Source organism: Oryctolagus cuniculus, chromosome 11, assembly GCF_051225735.1.
Source record: "Oryctolagus cuniculus isolate XC-2025 breed Fujian yellow rabbit chromosome 11, ASM5122573v1, whole genome shotgun sequence".
Lineage (NCBI taxonomy): Eukaryota > Metazoa > Chordata > Mammalia > Lagomorpha > Leporidae > Oryctolagus > Oryctolagus cuniculus.
Genome location: NC_142877.1, coordinates 108,853,004 through 108,865,133, shown reverse-complemented (window position 1 = coordinate 108,865,133; position 12,130 = coordinate 108,853,004). Strand labels below are relative to the sequence as shown.

At 51.4% G+C, this 12,130-nt stretch overlaps 1 long non-coding RNA gene across 2 annotated transcripts; it reads right to left on the bottom strand.

Moving 5' to 3' along the window:
- Window positions 1–1,648: 1,648 nt before the first annotated feature.
- On the bottom strand, window positions 1,649–11,808 carry LOC138844234 (uncharacterized). 2 transcript variants are annotated; one of them, XR_011379796.2, is made up of 3 exons: window positions 11,258–11,808; window positions 8,890–9,028; window positions 1,649–3,421 (listed from the first exon to the last, which is right to left on the bottom strand). It is a non-coding gene; the product is annotated as an uncharacterized LOC138844234 (long non-coding RNA). The 2 variants fall into 2 exon arrangements; XR_011379795.2 differs by lacking the exon at window positions 1,649–3,421 and adding an exon at window positions 8,042–8,701.
- Window positions 11,809–12,130: the final 322 nt, after the last annotated feature.

Below are 12,130 nucleotides of genomic sequence, written 5' to 3'. Positions count from 1 at the left end.
AGGTGGGTCCTTGGGCCATGCGCTGTCCTCTGGCCAGAGAGCTGGGCCTCGAGTCACTGATGCACGTGGAACAGGGTTGAGTTTTCTCAAGGTTGGCTAGCCAGCACAACGACAGCCTACACATAGGTTAGGGGATGGAAAACGGGGGTAACTGAACGAGACTGGCTATGTGTGTCTTCTTTGGCTAAGCCCTGAATCTTCCATGTGTGCACTTTGGATCAATTGTGATTTTCCTGCCCTGCGTCTATCTATCTTCTGGAAAAAAAAAAAGGCTTTGAAGCCAGTTTCTGCAAAATGACTTCTTCATTTTAACACAGGGCTGTTTTAATGACTTAATATGATTTACTGTTATTCACAATGATCCCTTGAATATTGGAAGTAAAAGCTTGCCTTTGATTCCACTTCAGGCTAATGGTTTTTTTTTTTTAATATTTATTTATTTACTTGAAAGGCAGAATTACAGAGAGGCAGAGGCAGAGTGAGAGAGAGCGAGAGCGTGAGAGATCCTCCATCTGCTGGTTCACTCCCCAGATGGTCGCTGATCCGAAGCCAGGAGCCAAGAGCTTCTTCCAGGGCTCCCAGGCGTGTGCAGGGGCCCAAGCACTTGAGCCATTTTATACTGCTTCCCAGACCATAGCAGAGAGCTGGATCAGAAGTGGAGCCACTGGGACTTGAACCAGCACATATACGGGATGCAGGTGCTGCAGGCGGAGGCTTAGCCCACTGTGCCACAGTGCCGGCTCCATCAATGCTGTTTTTTATTTTATTTTATTATTTTTTTTGACAGGCAGAGTGGACAGTGAGAGAGAGAGACAGAGAGACAGAGAGAAAGGTCTTCCTTTGCCGTTGGTTCACCCTCCAATGGCCGCCACGGCCGGTGCGCTGCGGCCGGCGCACCGCGCTGATCCGATGGCAGGAGCCAGGTGCTTCTCCTGGTCTCCCATGGGGTGCAGGGCCCAAGTACTTGGGCCATCCTCCACTGCACTCCCGGGCCACAGCAGAGAGCTGGCCTGGAAGAGGGACAACCGGGACAGAATCTGGTGCCCCAACTGGGACTAGCACCCGGTGTGCCAGCGCCGCAAGGTGGAGGATTAGCCTAGTGAACCGCGGCGCCGACTCAATGCTGTTTTAAACTTGAAGATAAAGTTCTCTTTTCTCTTCATTCTCAATCCACTTCCCCCTGCTTCCTGGCCCACCTCCCTACCACAGGCACCCATCTGCTTTGCACACTTGACAATGTTGTTTTGAACAACAAAGTGAAAAAAGGGAAATAATTTTATTTCTCTAAACCCAATTCCTGTTCTGTTAGACACCAGAATGAGAGGCCGGAAATGTCAGTCTTAGGGACAAGGGTCTTTTGGAAGGCACCACTAGGAAGAGCGAGGCCCGCAGACCTAGGAGGTGGGGTTGCAAGTCCAGTGGAGCACGCACGGTGAGTGCTGCCAGAGAAACGGCAGCTCGCTGGCTTCTGCATCTTCAGGTACCGCACCCTTGGGGTTAGCCAACTGCCGACCGCCTGTCGCACTGCGCCATTTTACACAAGGGGCTTGGGCATCAGGGAGTTTGCTATCCAGGGGGCTCCTGGAGCCAATCTCGTGAGGATGCCGAGGTATGACTGCATTTTCAAACCTTACTACATCATGGGCACTTTATTATTTTAAAATAGATTTATTTACTTATTTATTTCAAGCAGAGTGACAGAGAGAGAGAGAGAGGGAGAGAGAGAGAGAGAGAGAGAGAGAGGTCTTCCATCTGCTGCTTCACTCCCCAAATACCTGCAGCAGCAGGGGCAGACCAGGCTGAACCCTGGAGCCTGGCATTCCATTTGGGTACCCCGCATGGGTGGCAGGGGCCCAAGAACTTAGGCCAACATGTGCTGTCTTCCCAGGCTCGTTAACAGGGAGGTGGATCAGACGTGGAGCAGCCGGGACTTGAACCTGCGTTCCAGTATCACACATGGGCAGCTCAACCCCATGTGTCACGGCACTTAAAGTTCAGAACCTCATCCAATCTTTCCAGAAGCCGGTGTGAAAGTATTTCACCCCCGTTACACAGATGAGGAAACTGGCACTTGGAGAGGGGAAGTGCCACTCAAGATGCAGCCAATATCAAGCCCAGCTGGATTTGAACCTAGGTCTGTTGGACTCCAGTGCTTGAGAGGAGAGAGAGAGAGAGAGAAAGAGAGAGAGAGAGAGAGAGAGAGAGAGAGAGAGAGGCATGGCTGCGGGAGAAACACTATGAATGGACTCAGGCATGCTGGCCAAAGTTCTTGTTCTCATTAAACAGGGCTTCTCTTTGGTGCTGTTTTGTTTCACTCACTCATAATTTTTCTGAAAATTTCTCTCCTTAGGGCAACATTTTCCATCGCAAAAGGTGGTTTGTTTTGGAAAAGTTTGAGTAAAAACAGCTCCATAGTTCTTGATTTCCAGAGAATGGAAAAACACATGCTCTTCAGTTGTAGTCCTAACAGCTCACTTCAGCAGCAACACACAGTCACTCATGAATCATTTCTTCTTTGTTAGTCACCCCGAGTGCCATCTGAGAGCATTTCCAAGGAATAACGGGCCAGGGGCCAGCGCCATAGCTCACTTGGTTAATCCTCCCGCTGTGGCGCCGGCGTCCCATAAGGGTGCTGGGTTCTAGTACCGGTGGCTCCTCTTCCAGTCCAGCTCTCTGCTGTGGCCCGGGAAAGCAGTGGAGGATGGCCCAAGTGCTTGGGCCCTGCACCCGCGTGGGTGACCAGGAGGAAGCACTTGGCTCCTGGCTTCGGATTGGCGCAGTGCCGGCCATTGCAGCCATTTGTGGGGTGAATCAATGGAAGGAAGACCTTTCTCTCTGTCTCGCTCACTGTCTAACTCTGTCAAACAAATTAAAAAATAAACTAAAATAACGGGCCTGCAAGGGAAGCAAGTGACGAGTGTCTGAATGGACGTGCTTTCCATGTGCAATCTGCTTTAGAAATGTGCTCGCCACTTCTTAACCTGGAGCTCCTTCGCTTTTCCCAAGGTGGCTTCCAGGTGCTTTGGCGGGGGGGGGGGGGGGGGGTGCGGTGGGATCCGAGTGAACACACTCCCATCTACATGCTCTTCAATTTCTAAACCTTGAAGGCCCTCAAGGACACACAAAGCCATGGGCATGGCTGATGGCCGGCGGCTGCACAGTACTTTGCAGTTTAGAAAGCCTGTGCACACTTACTATTTAGTCCAAGGATGGGGAGGGGACCTTATGGCTCCCGTTTCCCTTAAGGAACAGTCAAGCAAGGCACTCAGGGATCAGGTGACCACGGGAGGTCACCTGGCTGGTGAGTGGCAGAGCGGACCCTCCAGCTGAGGCTTCTGAATCCTGGATCCGCGCTCATGCCGTAGGGAGGCAGACTGATCGGGGTTCAAATCCCGGCTCCGGAGCTGATCAGCCGTGGGCCCTGTAGGAGGAGCAACGAGGATGCTCCCGTGAGAACAGTCAGTGATCTTAGAAGAGACTCGAAAGAACAGGTGTCTGAGATGGGGCTTAGCCAGAAGGGGGATCAACGGGAGGGCCGCGGGGTGTCACATGAACACCGGGCGTGCCCTGCCAACCCCCTCTCTCCCCCTCTCTCATTCCTTCCGTCTTCCCCAGACCCCATGGCCTCTCTATCTCCTTCTCACTGTTTTCTTCCTTCCTTCTTCCCCCAGGAAGTGTAACAGGTGCCTCAGCTCTTACCAGCCATGTTGGTTCAGGGGCCACCAGGGAAGACCCAGCTTTCCGGAATCTCAGTCACAAATTTTAGAAAGATGAAATGCTATGGACCCAGAGTGGGACAGGGTTTTTGGAGACAGACCCATGCGACGGTAGGTCCAGCGGCCAACAAGCATTTAATAAGCCTGTAAGTACAAGGTGGTGTGCGAGCTGCTGTCGATCCACTGTTTGCAAGTCAGGCGCTGCGCCTGGCATCCATGGTTTCATTTCATCCTTGCGGCAACCTTGGGGGGAAGCATTGGAGAAACCCCATTTTTATGTACGAGGCAGCGGAGACTCAGAGAGATGAAACCATTTGCCTAAGACAAATTTGGCTAGTAAGAGTCAAGACCTGAACCCAGGTCTGACTTCAGAGCCAGCCCAGGCAGGAATGCTGGCACTTACTGAGCACTAAGGGACACGTGAAGGAACAAGTGACCCGGTTAGGATTATCGGCGCGACAGCACAGAGAAGCACAGGCGCCCCGCGGGCTCTCGTGCACACAGCCTGCTCGGATGGATGAGGGTCTCTTGGGTCCTAGCTTCAAGCCTGTTGCCTGTCTCCTAGGCAAGCCCCAGTGGAGTCACTGAGGGCCAGCCCCCCCTCCCACAGACACCTGGCCCTCCAGGGGCACATCTCCGTCTTGCCTTTTTGTTCCCCATCCCACAGGGAAACGGGGGAAACAGGACTGCATCACAGCGGAACCTCTTTTCAGGCCGTTCCGTGAAGGGCAGGCTGGGAGGGCGAGGTGGGTGGCCCGCTGGCTGAGCGCTGGCCGGGCTAAAGGAGCTGTGATGGCCATGGTGTCAGTGCTGCCCTGTCCTAGAGCACTTTAGGGAGCCCCGCTGGGGCTGTGGAGTCGGGAGAGAGTGATGTGGCTTCCCCTCCACCCCCCGCCCCACCTCGCCCAGCCAGACTTTTCACTTGCTTAGGAGACAGGTGAAGGGTTTTATTTAGATCCACATGGACTCTAGGATGGGTCAAGACAGCTCAGGGAGCCCAGCACCCCGATGGAGACGGCGAGGGAATGAGTTCCCTGGGAATGAGCATGCGAGGACTGGACAGGTGCCCTCTGGTGGGGTGTGTGCCCACCCAGGGCATTCCGTGCCGCCAAGTTATCGTGTGAGCAGAAGCAACGAGAGAAACTTCCAGACCCTCAGCATAAGGGGTCTGTCAGCTTCCCCGCCTCCCCCAACCGGATGGAATGCACACACGTGGTGTAATCACCTTGGACCACGCGGAGTGGGGCAGCTCCTCTGAATCAGATCACTGGTGCCCCAGGGATGAGTTTCTGGCTCGGCCGGCGGCTTAAGCAGCAGGCGTGTGTCATCTCACAGTTCTGGAGGCTGGAAGGCCAAGGGGCGAGGGCCTGGGCCGCTGCACTCACACTGCCACGGGAGAAGGCAGAAACTCCCCCTGTATTCGAGTCCGTGCTATTTTCCCACCATCTCTGCAGTGAGCCTGGGCTACACGCCCTTGTTCAAGGGTACGCCCTGGAGGACTGCCCCCAGCAGGTGGCTACATTGGATGAACTGTGATGGCCATCTAGCCCGTATTTTCCAGGATTCCCAGATTCTGTGAAGACAGCATAATGGGGCAGGGGTCCCCAAATGTGTCTGAGCACCACTAAAAATACTTCTTTTGTTTTCTTCCCTCTTGAGACTTCTCTGGTCTTTATGGGAGGCCCAGATGGCTGTGGTGTGATGTGCGAGCCGTCTATAGGCAGGATTTGGAATGCGTTGGGGTGTGTGTGTGTGTGTGTGTGTGTGTGTGTATGGGGGAGGCACACACATGGAATTCTGATGAGGGGACTTAGTTCCAGCTCTGAATGTATCTCTCCCCACCTCTTTCATTTTTCCAAGCTTTAGTTCAGCTCATCTCTAAACCAGAACCAAGTTGTTCGAATATCTCTCACTCTGCCTACTTCAGAAAGTTGAGCCCAGAAGAGGGGCTGTCAAAGGTGGGTGGTGCTGTCCAAATACGTGTGGTGCCAGTGTTGTTACTGGGACTGACATTCAAAGGCTGTTTTGGTCTCAGGGTGTGGGAACTGCTGCCTGACAGGTGGTGCTCCCCAAACATTCCCAGGGGCCTTGCTCCCGAGGGATTTGCCTGTGAATGCAGGCTTCTTTCAAAGTTTTGTTTTGTTTTGAAACCAGAGAGCCAGTGAGGAGCCTTGGTTAATCCTGGATGCAGGCTGAGCAGCTCAAGTGGCTGAGCATGGGGCAGGCCTTTTATCTCAGCCTGACCCTTCGGCTGACCTGGGAGAAGCTCTTTCTTTCAGTCCCTAACACAGCTGGCCACGGTGTGAGCTTCAGTTCCGAGAAGCGTCTGGACTGAGTTGACTACACCTTGCTTTAGAGTTTTTTTGAGGTGGGGGTGGGGCAGAGATTTATTTATTTCAAAGGCAGAGTAAGAGAGAGAGACAGTAAGACAGAGACAGAGAGAGAAATCTTCCGTCCCACTGGTTCATTCCCGATATGATTGCAACAACTAGGTCTGGGCGAGGCTGAAGCCAGGAGCCAGAAACTCCATCCGGGTCTCGTGTGTGCGTGGCTGGGGTCTGAGTACTTGGATTATCTTCTGATACCCCAGGCACATTAGCAGGGAGCTGAGCAGGAAGCCGAGGGACTCAAGCTGGCACTCATATGGAACGCTGGCATCGCAAGCAGTGACTTAACCTGTTGCACCACAATGCTGCCCACCCCCCGCCTTTGTCATGATAAACTTTTTTGGGGGGGCTGATGGAGTGGTGAGAGGAGAGGGAGAAGAAGAGGGGATCATAGCATCTTGGGGTTGGAAGGGACCTGGAGCCCTATTACCCGACCTCTTCATATTGCTAATCATGACACAAGACACAGAGGGTTTCATCTCTGGCCTAATGTCACACAGAAAATGAGGTGACAGCTGGGAGCAAAACACAGGACTTCTTCTTCTTCTTTTTTTTTTTTTTTTTTTTTTTTTTTTTTGACAGGCAGAGTGGATAGTGAGAGAGAGAGAGAGACAGAAAGACAGAGAGAAAGGTCTTCCTTTTTGCCATTGGTTTACCCTCCAATGGCCGCCACGGCTGGTGCACCACGCTGATCCGAAGGCAGGAGCCAGGTGCTTCTCCTGGTCTCCCATGGGGTGCAGGGCCCAAGCACTTGGGCCATCCTCCACTGCCTTCCCGGGCCACAGCAGAGAGCTGGCCTGGAAGAGGGGCAACTGGGAAAGAATCCGGTGCCCCGACCGGGACTAGAACCCGGTGTGCCGGCGCAGCTAGGTGGAGGATTAGCCTAGTGAGCCGCTGCGCCGGCCAGAACACAGGACTTCTAACCTGCAGGCTATGGGGCTATTTACAGAGAGGCTGTTGGCTCCATCAGCCCTGGGGTCTCAGCAGAGCCGCGAACTGGGCTGGAGAGGTTAGGCCTGCAGTCACATCTCGGTAACTGGTTCCTGCGTCCTGTGCAGCCAGCTCCCTGACCCATGAGCTCCTCCTCCGGGCTGCAGCTCTGCAGTGGCCTGCCCAGCGCAGGCCCCGGCTGAGCCTCCTTTGGCTCTGCTCTTGGACTCTGCCTCCTGATAGACGACTGCCCCGATCCCCAGCTGAACTCTCTCCCTTGAAGCCCCTCTAGGTTTCTATGCCTTCCCAGGGTCCCTCCACTGAAAAGGTTGGTAGAAACCCCCCAGGGAGCAGCAACCCTTTCCCACCTGCCCTTCCTGAGGGTCTCAGGGTCTCAGAGCAGGTCCTGAAAAAGAATCAAGTTGAGCACATTTGGGGGTGCAGTGGGGGTGGGGAGAGTCTGGAAGCAAGGGTCTGGCTTCTCCCACCCAGCACTGAGTCCTCGGGGCCAGCATTGCTTGTGTCTTCCTTAACCCTGCCCAGACCTCTGCAATGCCCCCTTCTCTTCATGTGGATCTTCCCTGCCAGCTCTCTCAGGAGGGCTGGTTTTCCCCAGCCCACTACCCCCAAGCATGCACGTGTGCTCAGTACGGAGAGGCCGCAACCCAGAATCTTAGTGGTTTTCTTTCTGGGCAACAAGACTATATAGGTGATTGTTTTTATGCATTTAGATTTCTTTCTTTTCAATAATATCCACGTGTTTAAAGTGCTTTTAGACATTTTTTCTTTTTTCATAGAAGTGTCAATCCATTGGTGAGAAGGCAGAGCTAATGGTGGGAAGGGGGGTGAATTTAGGGGGTCAATATGTTTTTTTCATCTGTCCATCTATCTCAATCCTCTCTCCTATCATCTATCTATCTATCTACCTATCTATATCTGTCTTGCTATTAATCATCCATTTATCATCCATCTATCATGTTTGAGCACACTTCAAAAAGTTCATGGGACTGGGATTAGAAGATAAGTTTATTTTGGTGCAAAAATTTTCGAAATCTAAGCATTTTAGGGGTCTTCAAAAATTTCATGGAAAATGTGTGTGATGAAGAAACTAGCAATTTCAGAATTTTTTTGCACTAATATAAGGATCTTTAAATTCCATTTTCCACATACTTTTTGAAATATCCTTGTCTATCTGTGTGTGAGTTCTTCTGGGAGAGAGTCGGAGGCAGGGTAGAACAGCAGCTAGGCGCGGGCTCTGGAGGCAGCTGCGTGAGCAGTCTTTCTTTTACCTCTCTGAGACTCTGTTTCTGCCCCTTCCGGTGGGACCAGTGGTGGTTGGCGCTTGGTGTGCATAGTAGGTAGCTAGGTCAACAATTCATTTGGGGGCGGGGGGAGGGCGGTTTGCCCTAGCGGTTAACATGTTCCTCGGGATGCCCACATGCCGTGTTGGGGTGGTGGCTTGGAGTTCTGGCTCCGCTCTCAATTCCAATTTGCTGCTAATGCACCTCTGGGAGGCAATGACATTGGTCAAGTAGCGGGGTCTCCGACATCCATGTGAGAGCCTCGGATGGAGTGCCTGCCTCCTGACTTTGCTGTGGACCAGGAACAGGGCCACCTCTCGCAGGCCTTTGGGGGTTGGACCAGCAGATGGGAGATTTCTCCATTTCTCTGTCTCATGTAAATAAATAAGTGCATAAATAAATAAATAATTTAAAAAATTTCTTTTTGTTAGGAACTAATGAACAGTTGGGTAGTACTCTTCCTGGTTAAAAATAAAAAGGAGCCAGTCACTAGTCCTGGGGTGGGTCTGGGGTCTGCCTGTCCCTCTTGGGGCGGGGGTGGGGGTGGTGACTTACTCCAGGTTAGCTTTAGTTTTCCGGTCAGCGGTGGCTCTTCAGAGGGTCTTTCAGGGGATTTTCTTTCCATGCCTTTGAAAGCAGACAATCCCCCTGGGGAAGGAGTGGTTCTCACCGAGGTGCTAACAGTGGATCAGACCTGGACAGGAAGGAAGGAGGCATTCACTTAGCCCAGACCCAGAAAGGAGAGAAAGAAGGAGAGAAGGGAGAATGGGAAAGGGCAGCCAAAGGCTCCCAAGGGAATATTCCAGCACAAAGAGCAGTTGGCTGGGGACCGGGTGTGCGCTGGGTTTCCCCACCCCCTCCGGGGGACTCCACTGCCGGAGCTGCCCTGTGGCCTGCTGGGTCGGCCAGGCCTGCCTCCCCTCCCCCTGCCCTTTCTTAGGTTTGTCCTGGGGCAGGTCACCGAAACAGCCTCAGTTTCCCTAGCTGGAAAGGGGGAACAATAACCTCCCATCTGCTGCAGGTGGAGCTTGTTAGAGTGAAAAAATGTGAAAACATGTGAAAAACGAAATATCAATGACCTTGAGACATTTCCTTAGAGAAGTTTGTGGGACATTGACACCAAAAATAATTTCATTGTAGTGCAAAAATTTTGAAATATATGCGTATGAGGGACCTTCAAAAAGTTCATTGAGCATACATATTATAAAAAACCATGCATGACTTTCAAATTTTTTCAACAAAACAAACAAGCTTATCTTTTACTTGTATTTTCCACTTTTTTTCTTTTTAATGTTTGTTTATTTTTCATTTACTTGAAGGAGAGAGATTAATTTTCCATTCTTTAGCTCCCTTGCCAAATGCCCTCAACAGCCAGGGCTGGACCAAGCCAAAGCCTAGAGCCAGGAACTAAAACAGCATCTCCCACAAAGATGGCAGGGACCCAAATACTTGAGCCATCATCTGCTCCCTCCCAGGACACATTAGCGGGAAGCTGGATGGGAAGAGGAGGAGCCCAGACTGAAACCAGCACTCCAGTATGGAATGCAGGCGACACTGGTGGAGACCAAACCCACTGTAACACTAGGCATAGCCCTTTCCAGGACCTTTTTGAAGAACCTTCAGACAAATGGCCGGTAAGGACATGGAAAGATGTCCAAAAATCATTCCTCACTGGAGAAGTGAAAATCAGAACCATAATGTGATGCCACTTCACACTCCTGAAGACGGCTATTTTAAAAAAAGCAGAAACTAGGTGTAGGCATTGTGGCGCCGCAGTTCACCTCTTGGGGTGCTCACATCCCATATTGCAGCGCCTGGTTTGACCCCTGACTACCCTGGCTTCCAATCTGTCATCCCGCTAACGCACTCCTGCGAGGCAGCAGGCTCGAGTGGGAGATCTGGACCGAGTATCAGGCTCTTGGCTTCAGCCCTGACTGTTGTGAGCATTAGGGGAGTGATTCAGTGGATGAAAGATCTCTCTCTCTCTCTCTCTCTCTTTTTCTCTCTCTCCCCCTTTCAAACACAAATAAATAAGTAAACAAACTTTTTTAAAAAGCAGAAAAATAACGTGTTGGCAAAAATATGGATCCAATTGGACCTTGTGCACATTTAGTAGGTACGTGAAATGCTACAGCCGTGCTGGTTCCTCCAAAAGTGAAACACAGCATCACTGTGTAATGCAGCAATCTCACCTCTCAGGGTCTACTGAAAATAAATAAGAGCAGGAACTCAAAGAGATAATTGCGCAGGCATGTTCCTAGTGGTGTTATTCGCAGTAACCACAAGGTGGAAGCAACCCCAGTGTTTGCGGATGAACACGTGGAATAAGCAGAATGTGATGCAGCCGTACAATAGAGTATTATTATTCAGCCTTAAAGAGGAAGGGGATTCGGATAGATGCTGTAACATGGGTCAGCCTTGAAGACATCGTGTGAAGTGAAATAAGCAAAAGGACAAATACTCATGCCCCGTGACTCCACTGGTATGAGGCTCTGTGTAGTCAGATTCGTAGAGACGGGAAGTGGCGTGGTGGTTGCCGGAGGCTGGGACGGGGAGCCCGGGAGATTTTGTGTGAAGGGGATTTAGACTTTCGGTTGGGGAACATGAAAGGGTTGTGGAGATGGGTGGTGGTGATGGTTGCACCACACTGTGAATGTACTGGCTGCCACCGGGCTGCACACTTCAAAAGGAGTCAGGACGCCAGATTGTATGTTATGTCTGCTCTACCACAAAAAAGTAAGAGCAAACAAAAACAGAACAAAACCAAAGAAGTCGTAGGAACAGCATTATTATAAGCATCAACTACTATTATCTCTCTGAAAATGAATTCTGTTTATTAACAGTCATTCCTTCCCTAAGCCCAGCACAGCGCCAGGCTCCCACTACATGAAAGCTTAAGACAAAACCAAACCAAACTACTCACTGAAGCAGCAAAGGCTCATGGTAGTCACAAGTGTCTTGTCTTCTTCCATCTTCTTTCTCTGTGTCCCCCTCCAGGTCCTGTGTGTCTTGTCGCTGCACTGCTTGATTTTCTGCTCCTCCCACTGTGCAAGGTACCTAGAATTTTTCTCAATGAGTGAATGGCTAACTGAATAAATGAATACAACAATAAATGAATAAACAGATGTAGGGGCTTTTCCCCAGACAAGTCTTGTTAGTATCCTCCTACTTATACCCCAAGCAACATGCTTGGAGGCTGTTGACTTGAGTTGCATACACACAGCAGGTGATGGGGAAGCTAATGAAACAGACAGCTTTTCTGTCCTGGAAGGATCAGAAGCCACTTTAAGTTTGTTGAGACACAGCCCACTGGGTGAGAGTCAGAAGCTTAGGGTGGGGGAGCTGGGACTTGGGGGGTGGGGGAAGAGCAAGGTTTGTATCCCTTTCCGAACATGCTGAATCCCCAGCCTCAGCCCAGACAAACGTGCTCTCCAAGACCTGTGTCCCTTCCAAAGCGACCGCTTCATTCTCTTCGAGTTACATAAGAGGCTTTCCTGGCAGTGTGTTCTTCACCAAACATTCCTTTGAACTGTTCTAATTCTGGGACACACAATAGCCGCTTCCTGGTAGAGCAGGATTGCTCTCAGGGGTTGAGAGCTGCTGAGGTAAAGCCCTTGGAGGCTGGCACGAGAGACCTGTTTGCCCGCTTGGCTTATCTTCAGCGTCTGGAGCCATCCATGCTTCCTTCGCATCTTGCAGACTATGTGCAAGTCTTTGGAGTGAGAGCAAACGGGAAGAGGCAGAACTGGAGTCTTGGGTTTAACTGACAGGGGCCCCCATGTGGGCTGGCTGCTGC